We start from the raw sequence: 25,141 nt of genomic DNA, 5'->3' as shown, positions 1-25,141 counted from the left end.
AGACACAAGAACATTTTTTTCCTGAACTCCATCAGTCTGCTAAACAAATAATTCCCTCAACGCTATCAATCTTCTCATCATTCCCATCACCCATCTCCTCCCACAAATGACTGAATAACTGACTTCGTTGCCTTTCTCCTTACAATTTATATTGACTGGTTCCTAATATGATTTGATTGCTTATTTGTACCCAGACTGTCATTAAGTGTTGTACTTTATGATTCTTGATAAACGTATCTTTTATGTACACGGAACATATCTTTTTATGTACAGTGAGAGCATGTGCACCAAGACAAATTACTTGTGTGTCCAATCATGCTTGGTCAATAAAAAAATCTATTCTATTCTATTCAAAATAAATATAAACTATAACGAAAGAGTTCAAGATAGAAAAATCAAATATAGGGGTTTTTAAAGAAGAGAACTGATTTAGATAAACTCAGACTTCTGCAGTTGATTCCATGGAATGGGAGTGGTACCCAATCAGGCTTTACCATCAAAATATTTTAAAGATAGGATAAAGGCCTCTGCCTTCAAAGGATTATTGAATCTGTGAATCTGATCTTGCTGATTAACATAGAATATGGCTGGAGAATACACAAAATATTGAAGATATTCATCTGGTAAGATTTTGAGCTTTTGTAAAACATTTCTCCCTAAACTTCTTTAGTGAAATCAGGATAAATCCATATCTTGTTTTGAATAGAACTGAACTTCAAAGGAGACTTTACGGATTCTTGGCAAAATATTTACTACCTCTTGTGGTAAAATAGAGAAATTGCACAATAATAATATTAGAACTAGTTTCAGCAGACTTCTCATTAAAGGAATTTTAATATCATGATTAAATCTCAATTAGAAAATTTGTTCCCAAAGAAATGAACTTTTTGAAACAACAATCTTCCATTAATTCATCAAAATTTGATTGACTTTGGAGGTTATCAACGCCAATCCCATGTAGAGTTTTCCTACACCATGGTGACTCTAAGTAAATAGTTTATTTTTCCAAAATATTGCAACAGCCTTACATAATGTTTTCATGGGCAGCCAGTTGAGCCTCATAGCAAGCTATTTAGCAAGCTAAAACATATTCTTGCCTATCTTTTAAATAACATTTAAATGTTGTCAGACCTTGTTGTATTCAAGACCTGTACATGAGCCAGGATCTCTTTTAGCATCTTACTTGGCTTGATAGATAGTGATGCAGCTGGAATTAAATTAACTTTTGAATGTTGCCATTCCTGAAGCTCATTAAAAATAAAATATCATGTAATGTTTTATTTGCACAGATGAAAGTTGTCAGGCCCAAAGTTATTATGTGAAGTTAGAGGTTTGCCTGACACAGTTAGCAGCGATAGAGAAACGGGAGGGGTTATATATATATATATATATAGATCTATTTCGGCCTTATTTTGGCCTCATCAGCTAGCCATACCCACTGGGACTTGAACCTGCAACCTTTGCCTTGTAAGGCAGATAATTATCCTCTAGGCTACAGTATCCAATCCCTTCAGCTCTGTACCGGGGAAGGGTATATATATATATATAAGACATATATATATATGTCACATGTTTTTTTGCTGAATTTGAAAATTAAGGGAGACTAGGATAGATCTATTTCGGCCTTATTTTGGCCTCATCAGCTAGCCATACCCACTGGGACTTGAACCTGCAACCTTTGCCTTGTAAGGCAGAGAATTATGCTCTAGGCTACAGTATCCAATCCCTTCAGCTCTGCACCAGGGAAGGGTTACATATTTTGTGTCGAATCACCCTGGTGTATCGAAGGAACATCACAGCTCCTTATTTGCCTCTCGGCTGGAATTTTAAAATTAAGGGAGACTAGGATGGTCCCATTTCGGCCTTGTTCTGGCCTCATCAGCTAGCCACACCCTTCCTTACTGGGATTTGATCCTGTGGACTCTGCCTTGTAAGGCAGAGACTTAGCAGAGGTGCTATCAGATCAGAACCCATCCAGCTGTGTACCGGGGGGGGGCTATATGTTTTTTTATGTCGGATCACCCTGGTATATTTCAAGGAACGTCACAGCTCCTTTTTGCCTCTAGGCCCAACCCAGGGCCACTTCAAGGCAGTTAATTTATTTATAGCCGACAACTATATTCTGTATGTGTCAAATGTTTTTTTAGCTGGAATTTTAAAATTAAGGGAGACTAGGATGGTCCCATTTCGGCCTTGTTCTGGCCTCATCAGCTAGCCACACCCTTCCTTACTGGGATTTGATCCTGCGGACTCTGCCTTGTAAGGCAGAGACTTAGCAGAGTTGCTATCAGATCAGATCCCTTCCAGCTAAAAAAACATTTGACACATACAGAATATAGTTGTCGGCTATAAATAAATTAACTGCCTTGAAGTGGCCCTGGGTTGGGCCTAGAGGCAAAAAGGAGCTGTGACGTTCCTTGAAATATACCAGGGTGATCCGACATAAAACACACACACTCACACACACACACACACACACACACATATATATATATATATATATATATTTATAGCACCACACATTCCTTTACGCAGAGTCCAGGGTTAACTGGACAAAGGAAGGAACCAGAAATCCCTGCACTGGTTGGGTCCACATGATTCCACTAGTGGGTGTGGGGATGTGAAATGAACTTCAACCTGGATGGAATCTTAAGGGAATTTTAGAGTTGAAATGACCGTGCTGAATCCAGAATGGCTTTGTGAATAAATTGAATGGTGTGTGAAAGCACAGGAGTGGAAATAAATTTATACCAATTTATAGTGGTACTTCTACTTAAGAACACCTCTACTTAAGAACATTTCTAGATAAGAACCAGGTGTTCAAGATTTTTTTGCCTCTACTAAAGAACCATTTTCTACTTAAGAACCTGAGCCCAGAAAAATTTCCCAGCAAATTTGAGAGCGGCACAAAGGCCCAGCCAGTTTCTCTCTCTGGCGCAGTGTATGGGAGGCAGCCTCACACCGGGTGTATGGGAGGCGCGTGTCCTTCTCGTCGCCTCACAGTCCTTTTTTAAGCCTTAAAGTTTTGGATTTTTTTGATTCCCCTCACCTCACCTTCTTCCTTCAGCAGCGACTGTCCTCCTCTTCCTCTTCCTCCTCCTCCTCCCCCTCCCATCCAATTTCCAAGCTTTTATATCTTTCCTAATGGGTTTGCACATATTATTTCCTTTTACATTGATCCCTATGGGAAAAATTGCTTCTACCTAAGAACTTTTCTACTTAAGAACCTGGTCATGGAACAAATTAAGTTCTTAAGTAGAGGTACCACTGTATTTCTCAGATGCTATTTGGTTCGCTGACAAAAGTCTTTATCCATACAGTTTGATGATTCAATGTCTGAAAACACTTTAATCAGGAGAGAGGTAAGATACTTGCACTCACAGCACCATCCAGATTCTTGTCTTCATTTGTGTCCTTATATCATAACTGTAATGTTCATTGACTGAATGTAATCTTTCTATTGTTGTTGCAATAATAGTATTCCTGTTATTAGGAAATTTTAGTCATTCTGTTATTTGTGACAACAGCTATGGTCGATACAAGTTCCAATGGCAAATGGGCCCGGAATACTTGTCACTAAACAATGTTAGTGACAGATATTCACTAATAAATTTATTTATTTAGATCAGTGGTTCTCAACCTGGGGGTCGAGACCTCTTTGGGGGTTGAACAACCGTTTCACAGGGGTCACCTAAGACCATGGGAAAAGACAAATTTTTCATGGTGTTAGGAACTAAAGCTTCTATTCTGGCACCTTGGAATATATGTTTACCTGACCAATCAAGTGTTTACAGTGGGAGTATCCCTCTGACCTTCCTGCCAATCAGCTTAAAGATCTGTGGGGAGAATTGGCACTAGACTTATGGCTGGGGGTTGCCACAACATGAGGAACAATATTAAGGGGTCATGGCATTAGAAAGGTTGAGAATCACTGATTTAGATTTATAAGCCACCCTGAGTCCAACAGGAGTGGGGCATGAATATATAAACAAACGAACAAATAAACAAACAAACAAGACTTTGACACTGCTGTGGGCACCGCCATCTTTTCCCCCCAAATTTTTTTTTACTGTTTGGAAGTTTTTTCCTGTGCTGCTGCTTGAAAAAAGGCCCTGCCACCCACCCCTGGGTTTATACTTACTTTTATTTCTTATCTGAAACACAGCTGATCAGCTCCTCTGCTGTGTTTTGGGCTGATTGTAGCTACTGAGCATGCGTGGAAGGAGAATTGCATGAGGATGCACACAAAATGTCACGATGGGAACTGGTGGCATAGGTAAGTGAAACCCACCCCTGAAATAGCAGCCAGGATTTATGGCAATCCATTTGTGTCAGCATAATCAGAAAATGGGGCTCTTCACCCATTCAGGACTTCAGACCCAGGTATATAGCCAGGACTTCAAGGTCTTCCCAAAGGCCAGCAGGGTTGTATACATCCTCATCTCAGGAAAGAAGGAAGGAGTGTGTTCAAGAAGGCAGCCACCACGGCAGAAAAAGCTGGTCTCTGCCAGCTGACCAGTATTATTTCCTCCCATTACTGCCCAGTTCTGTGAACCAGTAGTGCATGTGCAAAATGGTAGCAATGGTATTTAGATGAGACCCAGATCATGGCCATCCGGCTGGCCAGATTAGACAGGTAGGAAAAGATGGTCCAATTCCAAGCCATGAAGAAGGCCGAATGGCATAATCTCCGAAGCAGCAACCATTTTGGAGGAACCACAATTTCTTGCCTTTCTTTGAAAAATACTTGCTGCTTCCAGTACTGTGCCCATGTAATCCACACTGTTTAGGAAGACCACTCTGTCCCTCTTTTAAATTTCTCTGCCATACACACACACACACACACACACACACACACACACACATGCATGCACACGCACGCACACACATACTCACACACACAAAAGAGTGAGGGGAAATGGTGGTGCTGGTAATTGAGCAGTCAACCTTTTGAAAGGAAAGAAAATCCATCCCTTCTTAGGTACCAGGTAGTGAAAAGAGTTAGGAGTGCTCATAGGAGTTGGATGTTGGGATATTATTCCTTTTTTGGAGTTCTGCTTGGTCCTTGCTTAATGATAGTAACTGCAACAGTCAAAATGCCATCATTAGGTGCTGCAGTCACATGTCTCACTTAATGGCTGCATTAATTAGTGCAGGCAATCCTGGTCTCACAATCCTAAGTTTTTTATTAATATTGATTGTCTCTTCATTGCTTATTTGACCCCCTATGACAATTAGTAAGTGTTGTATCTCATGATTCTTGACAAATGTATCTTTTTCGTTAATGTATACTGAGAGCATATGCACCAAGACAAATTCCTTGTGTGTCCAATCATACATGGCCAATAAAGAATTCTATTCTATTCTATTCTATTCTATTCTATTCTATCACAACGCAAGAACTGTCCAACTACAGTGGTACCTCTACTTAAGAACTTAATTAGTTCCATGACCAGGTTCTTAAGTAGAAAGGTTGGTAAGTAGAAGCAATTTTCCCCATAGGAATCAATGTAAAAGCAAATAATGCATGCAAACCCATTAGGTGTTGTGGTTAGCGCTGGCCCAGCTCCTGCCCCAAGGACTGTGGATGTGGGGGAGACATCCACATGCTGCAGGCCTGTTTTGCCCCCGGTGGAATCTGCTGATGAAGGCTCCTCTGACCAAGAAGACATGAGTGACAGGGAGGAGGAGAGTGGGGCAGACAGCTCAGAAGGAGATCAATTATCTAGCTCCTCCTTGGATTCAGAACAAGAGTTAATGATACAGCCACGCATGCGGAGAGCGATGCATAGGCAACAACAACTGAGAGATTATTATAAAAGAAAATGAGGCCACCTGTGGTTGGGTGGGGCTGTGGTAATTAGTGAGGCTGCTATAAAGAGCAGCCTGTAGGTTTGGCCATTGTGGAGGATTATCTGATCATTGTGTTTCGTGACTGCTTTATTGACTTTGCTGATTTTTCCCCGCTTTGAAATTAAACCGGGGCAAAGTGTGTTTCACTTTGTGAAAAAAGGAATGTGAATTGCCTCACAGCTGCAAGCTAAGTATCACAGAACTGATAAGGGACTTGTACAAATTACCAGTTTGTTTGGAGACAAGTGCTCTTTGCTATCCCAAAAGAGGGCTTGGTTTAAGTGAATTTTCATTATAAAGAACATTGTTTCGAATTTTCAAAGGTGTGTGTCTGAAATTGTATCTGTGCATTTTGGGGAGGATTCTACCAGAGAGCTCGACAGAACATTAGGAAAGAAATAAAAGCTCGGAATTTGGTTGGGAGGAGGAAGAAGAAGAGGAGGAGGGCAGTTGCTACACAGAGCAAAGGGAGCATTTCTTTTCTTTGGGTGCTGACAGAGGTTTATTCCCTCTCCAAGCGCCCAGAGAAAGGAAAATGCTTTGTTTGCTCTGGATTGCCAAAGCCTCCTTAAGCGCCACCGAAAGGCTCCTCTGGCAGCCCAGAAAAGCCCGAGATGGCAAGGATTAAAGGGGGAATGGCAGGGAACTGGCCAGGCTTTCATGCCACTCTCAAGTTTCCTGGGAAATTTTTCTGGACTCGGGTTCTTAAGTAGAAAATGGTTCTTAAGAAGAGGCAAAACAATCTTGAACATCCGGTTCTTATCTAGAAAAGTTCTTAAGTAGAGGCTTTCTTAAATAGAGGTACCACTGTACATTGTTTATGCCAGGGGAAGCAACTGGCTGTTCCTCATTTGGAAGAGATTGGGGAAGGCAAAGCATAGAAGTTCTGTTTTTTTGTGATGGGGATGGAACTCTGGAATGACCTCCTAAAGATGATCCTTTTGTCTTGGATGCTGCCTACCTTCCAGAAAAGAAGAAGTGCTGAACCCTTGTGCTCCTGATCAAGCTATGGCTCTAAAAGGAGAACATGTTCTTGGCCTCCCAGGTTAAAGAGCAGATGGTAGAATTTCATATTTGTATGCTTCTGAGTGGGAATGGGTTCCTATATACTGTATATATACAGGAAGATGTTGAGGAAGATTCTAGTGCCAATACGTTAGTGGTTCAACTTCAGGAATATATTGAGAAGTGCTTATGCAGTTATGACAAAGGTTTTCCTGATTTAGCTGATATCAGTAACCAACATGTATATAGGGACCAATTTCATTATTAATGAATTTATCATGCATTTTAAAATATAATAGAAACATAGAAACATACAAGATTGACGGCAGAAAAAGACCTCCTGGTCCATCTAGTCTGCCCTTATACTATTTCCTGTATTTTATCTTAAGATGGAGTTATCCCAGGCATGTTTAAATTCAGTTACTGTGGATTTACAAATCATGTCTTCTGGAAGTTTGTTCCAAGCATCTACTACTCTTTCAGTAAAATAATATTTTCTCACGTTGCTTCTGATCTATCCCTCAACTAACCTCAGATTTTGCACCCTTATCCTTGTATTCACTTTCCTATTAAAAACACTTCCTTCCTTAACCTTTTTTAATCCTTTAATATATTTAAATGTTTCAATCATGTCCCCTCTTTCCCTTCTGTCCTCCAGACTATACAGATTGAGTTCATGAAGTCTTTCCTGATAAGTTTTATGCTTAAGACCTTCCACCATTTTGTAACCCATCTTTGGACCCATTCAATTTCATCAATAACTTTTTGTAGGTGAGGTCTTCAGAACTGAACACAGTATTCCAAATGTGGTCTCACCAGCGCTCTGTACAGAGGGATCACAACCCCCCTCTTCCTGCTTTTTATACCTCTATCTATGCAGCCAAGCATTCTACTTGCTTTCCCTACTGTTCACCCATTTTGAGACTGTCAGAAATCAGTACCCCCAAATCCTTTTTTTCTGATTTTTCTTCTAACACTGAACTAATAATAAAACATGTGAGATATCATTGAAGTTATTATTTCAGAATAGTAATATAGAAAGATAACTGGGAAGATAATTTTAAGAATTGCCTATCTCTAGTCAGTGCCTATCTCTATGTCAGTGGCATAGTGGTCTTCTCAATTAAACAAGGTCATCTAGGTCAACAGAGCATACCTCCTCTGTTGCAGTCCCTAAAATAAATAAAATATTCTGCTTGAAAGTTCTAAAAAATCAATTTATGGGAGAAAATCATAAATTCATAAATATTCACAAAAATAAAATCAATTTAAACTTTAATTTATTTGTTGAAGCAGAAGAACATTGTTATCTCTAGTAATGATTTCTTCTCTAGCTAAACAGTAACTCCTATACTTAGAAATACTTCTTGTGAAATTAGAAGATAGTTGTAAATTTGGTCATTGGGGCATAGTCTGATTTGACCTTGAGAGGACAAATGCCTGTTTGGGGCACTGGAGAATGGAGTAAAGTTACAAAGTGAATGACAAATTATTCACTTTATAACTTTAATCCATCCTTTGTTTTAATGACACAGAAAACAGGACCTATTGCATGATTAGTATAAGCTGGGGTGAGATCCAGCAGGTTCTGACAGGTTCTGGAGAACCAGTAGTGGAAATTTTGGGTACTTCTGAGAACTGGCAAATAGCACCTTTGGCTGGCCCCAGAGTGGGTTGGGAATGGAGATTTTGCAGTATCCTTCCCCTGGATTGGGGTGGGAATTTATGTATGTATGTATGTATGTATGTATGTATGTATGTATGTATGTATGTATGTATCTATCTATCTATCTATCTATCTATCTATCTATCTATCTATCTATCTATCTATCATCTATCTATCTATCTATCTATCTAATCTATCTATCTATCTATCTATCTATCTATCTATCTATCTATCTATCTATCTATCTATCTATCTATCCAATCTATCTATTTGACTTCTATGCCGCTCTTCTCAAAGCGAATGGAGATTTTAACAGTATCCTTCCCCTGCCATGTCCACCAAGCCACACCCACTAAACTGATAGTAAAAAATTTGGATTTCATCACTGATGTAAATAAACTGTGACAGAATAATTGTTATTAAGTTGCCATAATGGCAACTTCTTCCTACATAAGACTGGAGATGACAGGGCCAAGTGGTCCTTTTCTCTTCTGAGTCCTTCCTTCCTTCCTCAACTTAGCCATTCCTCAAAGGTGACCATTACCTCCTTCTAATAGGGAAGCTATTAAGGGGGAGGGGTGTTGGTACCCCAAGTGCAGTAAGAGCCAAAGAAATAATTGTTAGCATTCCCAATACATCTAAAGCTTATTTTTAATTAGGTTTCCTAATCCTGCCTCTATAGAGATTGATATTTTCTTCAATTTTTTATCCAAAATACTTGGCTTTCTTCAAATATGCAGCAACAACTTTAATATAAAAATATAGTGTGGCAGAAAGGAATGTTCCAAAGGAAGATTCATAGAGAGATAATGCTTTGCTTAGTTTATTGATTAATCTGCGAAAGACATTTAATACAGCAAACGAGCAGAATAAGAGGAAAAAGCAGAATTTTTGTGGGGATGTTAATGAACAATGCATGAAGATGGTGGGATATCCTTAATTAATGCTCCTTAGTCTTCTACATTTTAATATTTCAACATCTTCCAAAGCGTCTCACCCGAAGTCTTCTCCCACTGCGACTGAAGATAAATGGGGAAGGGAAACAGGGACAAAAACTAAATTAAAAATCCAGAGAGAGAGACATCCATTATAAGGGCACACTCAGCCAAAAGTTTGTAATAGTCATCAAGATTAGTTGCATTTTCTGAAAGTGAAAACTTGCCCATGCTCCCCCCCCCCATTCCTAAAATTAGTGACATATTTTCCTTGGAACCACCCTGAAACTTCTCTGTAGCAGAAAATGTGTAAATACTTGAAAGGAGGATAAACTTGTTTTTTGAAGCTTAGAAATCCAGGGCTCCCAATACTGTACAGATGCTTCCTTCTGAAGTAGCACAAAGTGAAACAATGTACTTACACATAAGCATTGCAGAAATGACACTTGTTGGTATAAGTCCTGCCATTAGAGCCACAAATGGGTTGATAATTCCTCGGGCAGAGGCGTCTTGGGTACCCTCGACAATAACGCTATGGGAAAAAGCAAATGGTTTATTCCATAGGGCTTCCCTGCCCTTCTTTTATGTTTGATGATAATAGCAATACCCTGGGCCAAATTGATTATCTATTTTTATCCCATCAACTTTTAATTCTTTCTTCTGCAAATGTTACTGTTCCAGGTGATCCACCTTGTTGTTGATGTTGTTTAGACCACTATACAACATCAATGCTGGAAAATGGATCTGGGATTTTTGAGAATTAGAATTTATAGTTGTTATATTTCTGTTTGGATCTGCATAGTTTGCAACACCTGCCTCACTATTAAGTCTCCATATTCAGGTACAGGATGTAAGATACACTGAAAGAAACAGCTCTGTAACAGTAACTTAAAACATTGTTTAGTTTGTTATTGTTTATATTGCGCATTGCAAATGTTTTTAATTGTGTGCTTTGTCCTTGAATGGTAAGAAGTTTGGGAGATGGAATGGATAAAAATAGAAGAAGTGGCCTGATGGAGGAAGATGGAGGAAACTGCCCAAAAATCATTTTGAGTCCTGTTGTATCTGAGCTTACGATAAGTTTGCCACAAAGGTGATAAGGTGGGACAGGCATGCGCTTATTATTATGTATACACACTTCTGGGTCCTATCCAAGGACTTCACTTAATAAATAAAATTAATAACTAAAAGTACTCACGCTTAAATTTTGTGCAGCAATATCTGGAAAAAAAAACATGCTATATGTGAACATTTGAAAATAATTCCATATTATCTTCTATTTTTAAAAAAAAATTACCAGTGCATTTCAATTTGCCCTGTCCCTTGTTCCACCTCTCCCATTAAAACCCTTGACCAACTGAAATAGAAATAGAAAATTCAGTGAAAACCAAGCATTACAAGTGATAGGGGTGTTAATAGGAAGTTCAATATTATTGATTTCTGCAAGAATTCTGCTTCTGTACCTGAAAGAACCCCTTTATTCCAACAATTGGGAATGCTGCGTCAGACCTCTATGAATCATAACTGGAAAATGCCTGCTTAGGGGGCCTTCCAGTGAAATAGCCAATTCTGCACCAAGAGCCTCCAATTTTAATTTTCTTCTTGTGCCAATACTATGACCAAGAATTATTTCCCACTGAGCCAACCTTGGGGGTATCTGTGGATTGTTGTCTGTTTTTTCCTGGAGTCAAGGGAGTCCTCAAATCTATCAGAAAAGAAAAAGTTGGAATAGTAAACAGAACTTACCAGAGTACAATGAGAAGACCAACAGAGCAAGCAGCAGAAAGCTTCCTGGCTTCATGATTCCTCACTGAACTTGGTTGAGGTAGGATTCTTCAGAGCAGTAGATGCTGAAGGTGAGGTCTCAAAGCTTCCCCCTGCCATTCCAGGCTATATATACATTCCCTTACCACTTTGATGATGAAATCTCCCCGTTCCAGACGCAATTGAATGTGGACTTGGCTGTTGCTGAAATCTGTGGTAAGCTGGTTAGTTTGTAAACTTCCTTTTACACAATTAATCCAGGATTCAAGGAGCACCCCTCTCCTGATTATAATATTTTTAAACGTATGCATGAAAATGATGAAATTACAGTGCACTGGCCCTTTAGATTCAAAAATACAATCATCTACCACATAATACAATAGAATTAAATGTTGATAATAAATACAATGGAGTCTGAATAGTGGATTTGGAAGTGGAATAGAAGTGAAAGAACTGAAAAAGGTAAGAAAAAACAAAGTCTAGCAAATAGAAATAGGATGTCTATGGCAAAAGAAACAAACATGGCACCAATAATAAGAGGTGCCTTGGGTGCAAACCAAAAACAACTAGAGCATCACTTGAATACCATCAGCATTGAGAAAATCACCATTGGTCAGTTGCAAAAGGCAGCTTTACTCAGAACAGCTTATATCCTGTGATACAGAGATGAAATCTAGCAGATTCTGACAGGTTGTGAGAACTGGTAGCAGAAATTTTGAGTAGTTAGGAAAACCGGCAAACACCACCTCTGGCTGGCCCCAGAGTGGGGTGGGAATGGACATTTTGCAATATCCTTCCTCCAGGAGTGGGGAGGGAAAGGAGATTTTGCAGTATCCTAGTGGGTGTGGGTGTGGTATTCATTTACTACACCCACTAAGCAGAACCAGTAGTAAAAAAATGGATTTCATTATTGTATGGTGATACCTTTATCACAATCAGACATCAATATCTACTTTTCACAGGTCCATATGTGGACAAAAATGCCAAATCCAGTCTGAACATCTGGCTGTCTCTCTGATAGAAACATAGAAGACTGACGGCAGAAAAAGACCTCATGGTCCATCTAGTCTGCCCTTATACTATTTCCTGTATTTTATCTTACAATGGATATATGTTTATCCCAGGCATGTTTAAATTCAGTTACTGTGGATTTACCAACCACGTCTGCTGGAAGTTTGTTCCAAGGATCTACTACTCTTTCAGTAAAATAATATTTTCTCATGTTGCTTTTGATCTTTCCCCCAACTAACTTCAGATTGTGTCCCCTTGTTCTTGTGTTCACTTTCCTATAAAAAACACTTCCTCCCTCATGAGATTGTAGTTCTGCTTTGTTCCGTTCCTCTCCAGACGCCATTATGTAAGCTGCTTATATTATTTTGTCTCTCAAGACAGTGTTTATTTTCTGTTTTAAAAATAAAGAAATGCTTGTTTTGATTAACACTGCTTGGATCTCATAACTCTATCGACCTCCATGGCTAACGAAGTTCAAACAGACTTTTGTTATCCTCGACAGGTACCCTGGGCCAGTGGTGTTGCTAGCTGGTGCAGAGAGTGAGAGTGAGGGAGAAATAGACATGAATGAACCTGAAGGACCACCAGAGGTGGCAGATATGCCAATCACAGTAGGGTCTGACTTAGAGGAGGAGGAAGAGAAACAGCATGAGCCTTTGCTAGATGCCCACTTTAGAAGACCAAAGAAAAAGACAAGAATGCTTGTATGGGAAAAGGAAGTAGTCTGTAATTTATTACTCTAGGGAATTGTTGACCATTCCTCATAGTTATTTAAGGGTGGCCAATGGGAAATGCGGGGTAAAGTTTCAACATTTTGTAATGGAGTCGGTTGATGTTTGAGATTTCAGCCACATTACGCTAGCCAACTGTTATTTCACTGGTAAAATCCTGGGAGTAAAAGTCTGTGGAGATGCTGGAAACTGTAAATGTAAGTCAGTGAAACTGGAGATGCTTTATCTCATAAAGGAATTCGCAATTAGCTTTGATCTGCCTAGCTACTGGACCATTATTTTTAACACCTCTCACATGCATGAATTCAGCTTGTATAAATGAGGCTTTCTATATGAAAAGATTGATTTGAAATATCAGCGTGTGGATTCGTCCTTTGTTTTCAATCTGCGTAGGTCCGGGAAAGAATAGAGGGGAGCTGGAAAGTTTTCATTCCAGTCTGACAAGGTGGTGGAGTAGGAAGATTCTGATTGCTTCCTTGCCAGAGTGGCTCCTTATTTAAACCCTTCCACTTTTATGCTTTTGCTGAAGTTTGCTCACTGTAATCCAATAAACAGCTGACGTCACTCCACCAGCCTCCTGTCTCTCAGTATCGGAACTCAACAGGTTATATTTATAATTCTGGTTTCGTTCAATTGACTTATTGATAAAAGAGAATCCACAACACTATTAGAAATTAAGAAAAGTCTTATTGTGGTGAACTCTTGGAAGCTAAGAAATATCCTATTGCAGTAATGAGGCAGTGTAGTTTAAGATACGGTGCAATTGTTTCTTCTTACACCACAAGACACACTGTTGACAAACTAAGTTGTCAGTTAAACCACAACCTCTACTAAGTAATCGGGACTGGATTTCTGAAATATTTCAAATATGAAAGAATAAAAATTACAAACCAAGCAAGATCTGAGTTTTAAAAGGGGATAGAAAACATGATTTACTTAATTTAAAAAACCCTCAAAACACACTAAATGTCAATTTAAATTTTTAGAATTCTGCAGTCCAAAATTTAAGGAGCAAAATGCTTCACTCAATTTATGCAATTTAAACTGCTTACATTAATGTCAATACCAGAAATTCCTGTATCAAGATATAGTGCTGAATTGTGGGGTCTGTTCAAGGCGTCAACACTGGAACAAAACCAAGCATATTTTTAAAGAACGATCTTGGAGACCGATAGAAATACATCTGCAGCAGCAGTAAGACATGAAACTGGCATTCATTCCATCTATAGTTTAACAGTTATTAAAGTCCTCAACTATTGGTGGAGGATTCCCCCAATGGAACCTGATAGACTACCAAAAATGAGCTTAGAAGAACAGATGGGCACACCTCATCTCATTACATGGTTCAATCAACTCTCTCAAGCGATCCGATATTTCGGCTTCTCAATACAACACCTGCTTTCAGCCGGATATCAGGCCAAGGCAATATTTAAACCGAGTATTAGGTGTTAATGCACAAACTGATATTGAGGCACTTGCTAAGTGCAGGTCACTGGAATGGCTAGCCAAGAACAAATTATCCTATAACTAGAAAAATCCCTGACAATGGGTTTGACCCAATACCATAGAACAGCTCTCAGCAGAGCAAGATTTGAGCAGGTAGAGTCTATGGTTAAATACGGACGATTCCACCAAGTAACATATTTTGAGAGAACATACATCTGCGGTGCACCAGAAATAGAAGACATTGCGCATGTCCTACTCAACTGTAAATTATACTCCCCAGTAAGACTTCAGTATTTACAGTCCCTACTTGATAAAATCACACATTGGGACTGTAATAAACAGCTATCATACTTTCTTCAGGGTACAAATATATACGTAGTTTCTAGAACTGTTTAAGGTTCTAGTCAGGGCTGTCCAGATGAGAACACAATTTATAGAACATATTGGGGTGTCATGCAAAGGAGATGAATTCACTTAAGAATATTTTATACCAGTATTCTACACTTGTTTTAATTTAAACCTTTCCATGAGTTATATTTTCATGTTCTACTACTTAAATTTATCTTATCATACTGCATTTTAACTCATTTTATTTAAATTCTAATCTAATTTTATTGTATTTTAACCAGTTTACGCTATTTTATAGTGTTTATGATAAGTCACTATTTTATGATGACTGATGTGGTCACTATTTTTACTTTGATATGATCAATTGACTAATCAAATAAATTTGAAATTGAACTGTATTAAGAATACCTTTGCCAACCCTCTTGATTCAGGTCAACAGTAGCATATCACTAGATATAACTTATATTTATGGCCAGATATTGCCATCCATAATGATTCTATGGGGCATAGGTTGTTCCAAAGTTATATATCTTTTTGATACAAAGTTATATAAAGAGCAACAGCTCCTTCAATCACTCTTCCTTGTCCTTTAGTTCACTGGGAATAATAATATTCTGGATTTTTCTGTCATCCTTCATTTAGTTTCACATTCCTTTTGTTTTTAAATTTCCATAGATGCCTATCTAAAACCAGTAACTGGGAAACAAGCCCAGTTAAACAATTAAGATAAGGAGAAAGAAAGAAAGAAAGAAAGAAAGAGGGAGGGAAAGAGAGAGAAATAGAGAGAAAGGGAGGAAGTGAAAGAGAAATAGAAAGAGAGAAAGAGAGAGAGAGAAAGAAAGTGAGAAGGAGGAAAGGAGAGAGGGAGAGAAAGAAAGAGAAATAGAGAGTGAGGAAGAAAGAGAGAAAGGAAGAAAGAAATAGAAAGAGAGAAAGAGTGAAAAATTGTGGGAGGAAGAGAGAGAAAGACAGAGGGAAAAAAGAGAGAGGGGTGAAATAAAGAGCAATTATTTTGCTCAATTTTTTTTTTTTTTGCTCAAGCTCTGAAGATCTTTGTTTATACGTTGAGGATCAAACCAGCCATCATTTGTTTTGTAAAAAAAAAATGCTCTATGTATAATACATGCTACGTTGTGGGTTTGGTAAATGCGATGGAGTTTATCTTGTGCTTGATGACCGAAGTTTATAGGCTGTTTTTTCATAATATTTGTTTTAAGAAAGGAATAAGAAAGGAATAATTATAGTAACAAAAAGGGAACTACTGATAAGTCCTGTGTTATACCAGCTTATTTTCACATACAAAATACAAGGGAGCTAAAGCTAATCAAACAAAATCCTTAAGAAATGCACGACCGGCGGCTTAAACCACCAGCCGAAATTGCCCCTGGAGCAGAGGGACGCTGCGGGCGGCTCTGTAGAGCCCCGAACTTCCGGGTTCCGAAAATCCCGGAAGTTCGGCTTTTGGCAGCGCGCCAGGTCGGCACGCCGCCTGCTGGTCGCAGGGGGAGGTCTTTGATCGCCCTATTTAAGGGCGATCCGAACAGGACCTCCTCCTTGCTTTCGTTTCTGCTGAAGCAAACAGAGGCTTTTCTGTTCGCTTTGAAGGTCTGGACATGTGCGAGGCCTATCGAGGCCTCACTCAGGTTTATGCTTACCAAAGAGCAGGTAAGGTTTATGCTTACCAAAGAGCAGGTAAGGAGTTGTGGGACTTTAGGTCTAGCAAGGGCTACAGGCAGATTTGGCCCATACCAATTGAACCATTGTTGGAGCAATGTGTGCTGTTACATCAACAGGGTTTGAATATTAAAACCATCAGGGGTAAGTTAGCGGGCCTGGCGTTTATCGCCAAGGCTCATGGGTTTACTGACACCTGTAGGGACTTCCGCATTAGGAGGATGTTGGTAGGATGGTCACTGGAACATCCATGGCCAGCGGACGACGCCCGGCGACCACTGTCCATCCCGCAGCTGTCGGCCTTAAGCCAAACGTGGGCTAGGCTGTGTTCTTCACATTATGAAGCCTGCCTGTTCCACGCGACAGCAATGATGCTTTTCTTTGGGGCATTTGGGGCATTTAGGGTAAGTGAGGTTTTAACCACCTCCAATAGGGATGTTAGTTTGCGCGCGCTCCAATGGAGCAATGTGCATTGTCAGGGGACAGGGGTCTCCATCAGCTTGCGCCAGTCCAAAATGGACCAACACGGCCGTGGAATGGAGATCACGTTAGCGCCAACAACAAACAAGGCGGTGTGCCTGGTGGCAGCATTGGTGGCCTTCCGCGCAGTTCGCTGTGAAGGCCAGGGAAATTTCTTTCGCTACAGTAATGGGGCCCCCTTGACCAAGTATCAATTCTGGACAGTCACATCCAGGGCATTAGAGCAGATAGGTGCGGACCCCTCCAGGTTTGGCACACATTCATTTCATATAGGCACTGCTACTGCGGCTGCAGCAGCTGGTTCTGCGGACCACCACATCATGGCCATCGGCCGCTGGAGGTCCGCAGCTTTCCATTCATATGTTAGGCCCCCTCAATAGGGTCCCCGTTATCGGCTGGTTTTTAATTGTTGCTTGTTTTTTCAGCCGTTTCTGGTTCCCGGCCCGTCATTTGGCTCTGTGGCTACAGTTTCATTTTTTGGGCCATATGTTTTGCTGTGAAGTCCCCCATCGGATCGCAGCTGTCCCTGGGCCTGAGGACAGATGTCGTTTGGATGGGTCGCAGGGGTCTGCATTGGGAGAGCCCCCGAGTTGTTGGTGATCCATCTTGGGGGCAACGACCTTGGTGTTTTGAGTGGCTTGGCAGTGAGCATGCAAGCCCGCAATGACCTCCGGGCCATTGCTGCTGCTTTCCCAGAAACACGTATCGTGTGGTCTGAGATTCTCCCCAGGCTGGTCTGGCGGAATGCTGTATCTCCCAAATCTGTTAACAAGGCCAGGTTGAGGGTCAACCAGGCCATTGGAAAGGTTGTTAGGGAGTTGGGGGGATATATAGTGAAACATCCCCTGATTAAATTTGGAAAGCCCTGGCTCTACTGGGCCGACGGTGTTTACCTCTCTGATGAGGGGAACGCCATTTTCCTGTCAGACCTGCAGAGGTGCCTTCAGGAATTGGTTTAGGAGGCTGGGTAGGGGTTGGGGGGCCAAGATTGAGATCTGACCCCCCCTCCCCCGTGGCAGGTTAGAGCAGAAATGGGCAATTAGAAGTGACTGCGCATGCTCCTTTGGGCATCCTTTAAAGGGTGATGGACCGCCTCTCTCCAGGAACTAGAGGTTGGAACAATGTCGGGGATTGGAGAGAGGATGTCCATGGGAATCATCGGATCCAATTTCCCACGGGGATTGGAGGGTGAACTCCTCCCACACAACGAAGGGGCATGGCTTGGACGAAGGGGCGTGGCCTGGTTCAGCAAGGAGTTTTTGCCCAATGTTGCCAAGGAAGTTTCTGGTAGGAATTTCCGCCCCGTTAGTTTTGGCCTCTGAGGGTCCTTAGTTAGGTTGAATTTAAATATTAAAATTTATGTATTTTAAAGTTACATTATTTAAATTTATGTTAATGTAATAAAATGACCCTTATTTAATCCACAATATGTCTCAGCGTTTTTACTCCGCTTCCGGGGCAATATATGATCATTGTTCGACTGCTTGTTTGCTATGATACTCATGTAAGGCCTATTGGATTAAGAACAGCTAAAAATACTGAAAAGATAAAACTAGCCTGATGAAAAATTTGGCTGAACTGTAGGATTTTTAGTTTAGTTTTTAGTTTTAATCCAGAAACTAAACAGTATCAAATATCATTTCTATATGATGCTTATAGCTACTTAATGTATACTGTTAACAAGTGGATATATTGCTATTAACATATGTTGTGATAATATTTTTTCAAATTAGGAAAGAATTTACAATGCCATTGTGCAAATATATACAAGTGAAAATAAGCAATACTAAAATTTATCTTCATTTCAAACATATTGGAGATCATAGCCGTTACTTAATGACAGATTTGTAGTAACTCAGTGGTTGTTTAAGCAAACCCATTGTTTAATATAGGACAATTTTGCCCAACGCTGGCAGTGAAAGCCAGTTTGTGGCAAAAAATGTGATAAATCAGTTACATGACTGCAGGCTTGTAAGGCTTGTAAATGCATATTGGCCAAGAGCACCAAATTGCCCATTCTCTGTACCATTAGCCTATCTACACCACCGCACCTTACCATTAGTGACGTTGTGTTGGCCACACCAATCTGATCACATGATCACCTAGCCATGCCCACTGGTCACATTCCCACCTATCCCGCCCCCCAATCATGCCCCCCAAGCCATGTCCACAGAACCAGTTGATAAAAAGAATTGAATCCCACCACTGGTAGAAAAACAGTAATAGACGCCTTGGGTGCAATTTCCAAATAACTGGAGAACCACTTGAACACCATAGGAATTGGCAAATTTGCCATCAGTCAATTGCAGAAGGTGGCTTCACTTGGAACTGCTTCCATCCTGCAATGGTATCTGTAACACCACCAAATATCCAGATTTGCCTATCCCAGGTCCTTGGTAAGGACTTGATAAGTAGACAAAAATGCCATTGCCCAAGCTAAACATCTAGCTGATAGCGTGATGATTAATAATAATAATAATAATAATAATAATAATAATAATAATAATAATATAAAGTATGTAAAATGGGATTGGAGTGTTTATAACTTTATAGTAACACAGAAAGATAATTGGAAAAACAATAGAAAATTGCCTGTCTCCAATTCCCCGCCCCATCTAGTTAGAAAGGGCATAGTGGGGATACTCTTGAGTCTTCATCATTATACAAGGTCTTCTAGAGGAATCCTGGAAGCAAACCTTCTTTCTTGTGGCAACTAGCCAAGCTGAGATGGCACAGTGGGTAGAGTGCAGTATTGCAGGCCACTAAAGCTGACTGCTAAATCTGCAGGTCAGCGGTTCAAATCTCATCACCAGCTCTAGCCTTCCATTCTTCTGAGGTGGGTAAAATGAGGACCCGGATTGTGGGGGCAATAGCCTAGCTCTGTTAAAAAGTGCTATTGCTAACATATTGTAAGCACCCCAGTGTCTAAGAAGAAGGGCGGCATAAAAAATCAAATCAAATAAACAAACAAACTAAAATAGATAAATATTCTGCTTGAGAATTCTACAAAATCAATCTATGGCAGAATATGATAAATATCTGAGTAAATACCAGTATTCACAAGAGCAAGAATCAATGTAAACATTATTTTCTTTATTGAAGCAGAAGAACAGGCTACCTGTAGTAATGCTAAACAATAACTTATTAGACCCAAATCAGCATGGCTTTACTGAAGGCAAATCATGTCAGACTAATCTCATTGATTTCTTTGACTATGTCACAAAGGTGTTGGATGAAGGTGGTGCCGTGGATATTGCCTACCTGGACTTCAGCAAAGCCTTTGATACGGTTCCACATAAAGAGCTGATAGATAAATTAGTGAAGATTGGACTTAATCCCTGGATAGTTCAATGGATTTGCAGCTGGCTGAAGCGTAGACATCAGAGAGTTATTGTTAATGGCGAGTATTCTGAGCAGAGTCAGGTTACAAGCGGTGTGCCACAAGGATCTGTTCTGGGTCCTATTCTTTTTAATATATTTGTGAGTGACATAGGGGAAGGTTTGGTAGGGAAGGTTTGCCTATTTGCCGATGACTCTAAAGTGTGCAATAGGGTTGATATTCCTGGAGGCGTCTGTAATATGGTAAATGATTTAGCTTTACTAGATAAATGGTCTAAGCAATGGAAACTGCAGTTTAATGTTTCCAAATGTAAAATAATGCACTTGGGGAAAAGGAATCCTCAATCTGAGTATTGTATTGGCAGTTCAGTGTTGGCAAATACTTCAAAAGAAAAGGATTTAGGGGTAGTGATTTCTGACAGTCTCAAAATGGGTGAACAGTGCAGTCAGGCGGTAGGGAAAGCAAGTAGGATGCTTGGCTGCATAGCTAGAGGTATAACAAGCAGGAAGAGGGAGATTATGATCCCACTATATAGAATGATGGTGAGACCACATTTGGAATACTGTGTTCAGTTCTGGAGACCTCACCTACAAAAAGATATAGACAAAATTGAACGGGTCCAAAGACGGGCTACAAGAATGGTGGAAGGTCTTAAGCATAAAACGTATCAGGAAAGACTTAATGAACTCAATCTGTATAGTCTGGAGGACAGAAGGAAAAGGGGGGACATGATCGAAACATTTAAATATATTAAAGGGTTAAATAAGGTCCAGGAGGGAAGTGTTTTTAATAGGAAAGTGAACACAAGAACAAGGGGACACAATCTGAAGTTAGTTGGGGGAAAGATCAAAAGCAACATGAGAAAATATTATTTTACTGAAAGAGTAGTAGATCCTTGGAACAAACTTCCAGCAGATGTGGTAGATAAATCCACAGTAACTGAATTTAAACATGCCTGGGATAAACATATATCCATCCTAAGATAAAATACAGAAAATAGTATAAGGGCAGACTAGATGGACCATGAGGTCTTTTTCTGCCGTCAGACTTCTATGTTTCTATGTTTCTATGCTTTCTTCTCTAACTATACAGAGTAAATCTTATAAATACTTCTTGCAGAAAATAATATTTATTTATTTATTTGTTTGTTTGTTTGTTTGTTTGTCAAACAATTATAGGGTGATAATTTGTACAAATTAAACATTAGATAAATAATGATAAAAAGTAACCAAAGAAGACAATAGGACAGGGACGGTAGGCACAATGGTGCGCTTATGCACGCCCCTTACAGACCTCTTAGAAAGGAGGAGAGATCAATTGTAGATAGTCTAAGGTTAAAGGTTTTGGGGTTAGGAGTAGAAACCACAGAATCAGGTAGTGCATTCCAGACATTGATTACTCTGTTGCTGAAGTCGTATTTTTTGCAGTCAAGTTTGGAGCGGTTGACATTTAGTTTAAATCAATTTTGTGCTCGTGTGTTGTTGCAGTTGAAGGTGAAGTAGTTGTTAACAGGTAGGACATTTTGGTATATGATTTTATGAACTATAATTAAGTCGGAAGGGAGACGACAGAGTTGTAAGTTGTCTAAACCAAGAATTTCAAGTCTGGCGGAGTAAGGTATTTTGTTGTGAGACGAGGAATGAAGGACTCTTCTTGTGAAATATTTCTGGACTCTCTCAATTGTGTTGCTGTCAGATATGCAATGTGGGTTCCATTGTGGTTAATATTGGTGTAAGATTAATATTGGTGTAAGATTTGTCATTGGAGGCACAATGGGACGGAAATTTCAGATAGCAAATGCTTGTTTGGAGTATTGGAAAGTGGAGTAAATTTATAAAGTGGATGCCAAGTTATTCACTTTATAACTATAATCCATCCTTCTTTCTAGTGATACAGCAAACAGAACCTGTTGCCATAAACTGTGACAGAATTATTGTTATTAATTTGCCAAATAGTAACTCCTTCCTCTGTAAGACTGGAGAGGACAGAAACAAGTCATCCTCTCCTCTTCTGGGTAGTCCTTCCATCCCCACCTTAGACATCCCCTCATAGGTGATCATTTACTCCTCTAATGACAAAGCTATTAAGGGGGAGCAGATGATGGTATCTCAAGTGGACCCCAATCTGCAATAAGAGTCAAAGAAATAATGATTACCATTCACAAGAGATCTGTGAAGGTATTTTTTAATTAAATTTCATAATCCTGTCTTGATAAAGAGTGATTATTTTCTTGAATGCATTATCCCAAATACCTGGCTTTCCTCAAGTATGAACAACAACCTTATCTAAAAAATATAATATGGCAAAAACACATTCCAAAAGAAGATTTGTGGAGAGATAATGCTTTGTTTATTTATTGATAAATCCACCAAAGGCATTTAATAGAGCAACAGAGAAGAACTAGAGGAAAGAAGACAATTTTTTATGGGGATGTTAATGAGCAATGCATGAAAATGGGGACATATCCTTAATCGTAATGTTCCTTAGTCTTCTGCATTTTGAGATTTAAGCATATTCCTTTGTGTTTCAGCTGAAGTGTTCTTCCGCTGCGACTGAGGAGAAACAGGAAAGGAAAACAGGGATAAAACCTAAATTTCAAATGCAGAAAAATACATCCACTATAGTGGTTCCCCGAGCCACAAGTCTAGTCAGCAAGATTAGTTAACATTTTCTGAAAATGGCAAGTTGCCTATGCTTCCCTCTCCCCTTAAATTAGTAATTTATTCTCTTTGGAACCACCATGCAACTTCATGCACAAAATGTGTGAATACCTGAAAGAACGATAAACTTGCACACTTCTTTTTTGAAGCCTAGAAATCTAGGACTTCCTACATAAATGCTTTCTTCTACAGTTGCACAGAGTGAAATATGTACTTACATGTAAGCAGTGCAGAAAAAACACTTGCTGGCATACGTCAGGTTATCAGAGCCACATTGGGGGTTAAATTTCAAGGTGCAGAATCTTTTCGGGTACCCTTGACAATAATGCTATGGGAAAAAGCAAATAATTTATTTTAGAGGGCTGCCCTGCCCTTCTTTTTAAGGATGATGATAATTTGGATAAACTTGGGCCGAACTGATTATGAGTTATCTATCGTGTCAGCTTTAATTCTTTCTTCTGCAAAGTTCCTTCCTGTTCCATGTGGTACTCCTTCTTGTAATATAGAAAATTATACAACATCAATGCTGGAAAATAAATATGGCATTTTTAGGAATAATAATTTATAGTAATTATTATTTCTGTTTAGATCTGCATAGTTTGCAACACCTGCCTCAATTTTAAGGCTCTGTATTCATGCTTAACTTATGCATTTATTTATTAATTAAGTACATTTTGGTAGTATACATAGATATAACACTGTTTATTTTCATGATATGAGTTTTATATTACATATGATATGTAAGACACACTGAAGGAAACAGCTCTGTAACAGTAACTTAAAACATTGTTTAGTTTTTGATAGTTTACATTTTGCAGTTGTTTTTAATTGTGGCCAGATAGCAGGATGAGAGGAAACTGTCTGAAAAATCATTCTGAGTCTTATTATAACTAAGGTTACATCTTGGCCACAACGGTGGTGGTGTTGGGGAGGGACAGGCATGAGGTTACTATGCATCAACACTTCTGGTCCTGTCCAAGGACTTCACTTAATAAATAAAATATTAAATAAAAGTATTCACATCTAAATTTTGTGCTGCAATATCTGGGGAAAAAAGAACATTTGAAATAATTCCATATTATCTTCTATTTTTTAAAATTTTACTAATGCATTTCAATTTGCCCTGTCCTTTGCTCCACCTCTCCCATTAAAACCCTTGACCAACTGAAATAAAAATAAAAAATCCAATGAAAACAACCAGTCTGCCAGTGAAATAGTTAATGGCGCACACTTTTTATTTCTTCCTGGACAAATCCCCTAAGCAAGAATTAATTCCCACTAAACTGGTCATGGAGGCTTCTGTGGATTATTGTCCATTTTTCCCCCTGAGTCAAGAATGTCCTCAAATCTTTCAGAAAATGAAAAACTGGAATGGTAAACAGAACTTACCAGAATACAATGAGAAGAGCAACAGAGCAATCAGCAGAAAGCTTCCTGCCTTCATGATTCCTCACTGAACCTGGTTGAAGTAGGACTCTTTGGAGCAGCAGTTGCTGCAAGTGAGGCCTCAGAATATTATCCTGTCCTTCCAGGCTATATATGCATATACTGACTTCTTTGGTGATGAAATCTCTCCCTTTTGGATGCAAATGGAGATGGAGTTGGCTGTTGCTGAAGTGGATGGCAAGTTTCCCAGTTTAGTAAAACTTCCTTTTACATAATTAACCCAAAATTCAAGAAGTACACCTTGTTTGATTAAAGTATTTTCAAACTTCTCCATAATAATGACACCAAGCTGGCAGGGGTAGCCAATACCCTAGAAGACAGGCTCAAATTACAGAAAGACCTAGACACACTAACACAGTGGGCCCACTCCAACAAAATGATGTTTAACATCGACAAGGACAAAGTCCTTCACCTAGGCAGAAAAAACCCTGGACACACATACAACCTGGGAGAAACCCCTCTTAGCAGTAGCGACTGCGAAAGAGACCTCAGAGTCATGGTGGACAATCAACTAAACATGAGCCAACAATGTGCAGCAGCAGCTAAAAAAGCCAATACAATCCTAAGCTGCATCAAAAGGGTAATACACTCCAAGACCAGGGAAGTCTTAATACCACTCTACTACGCCCCGGTCCGACCACATCTGGAGTACTGTATTCAGTTCTGGTCACCACACTTCAAAAGAGACATTGAAACTCTGGAGAAGGTGCAAAAAAGAGCAACCAAGATGATTAAGGGATTGGAAACCAAGACTTAGGAAGAGAGACTGAGGGAACTGGACA

The sequence above is a fragment of the Erythrolamprus reginae genome, chromosome 2 (assembly GCF_031021105.1).
Source record: "Erythrolamprus reginae isolate rEryReg1 chromosome 2, rEryReg1.hap1, whole genome shotgun sequence".
NCBI lineage: Eukaryota > Metazoa > Chordata > Lepidosauria > Squamata > Dipsadidae > Erythrolamprus > Erythrolamprus reginae.
The sequence above is the reverse complement of the archived record's forward strand: the minus strand, read 5'-3'. Positions refer to the sequence as shown.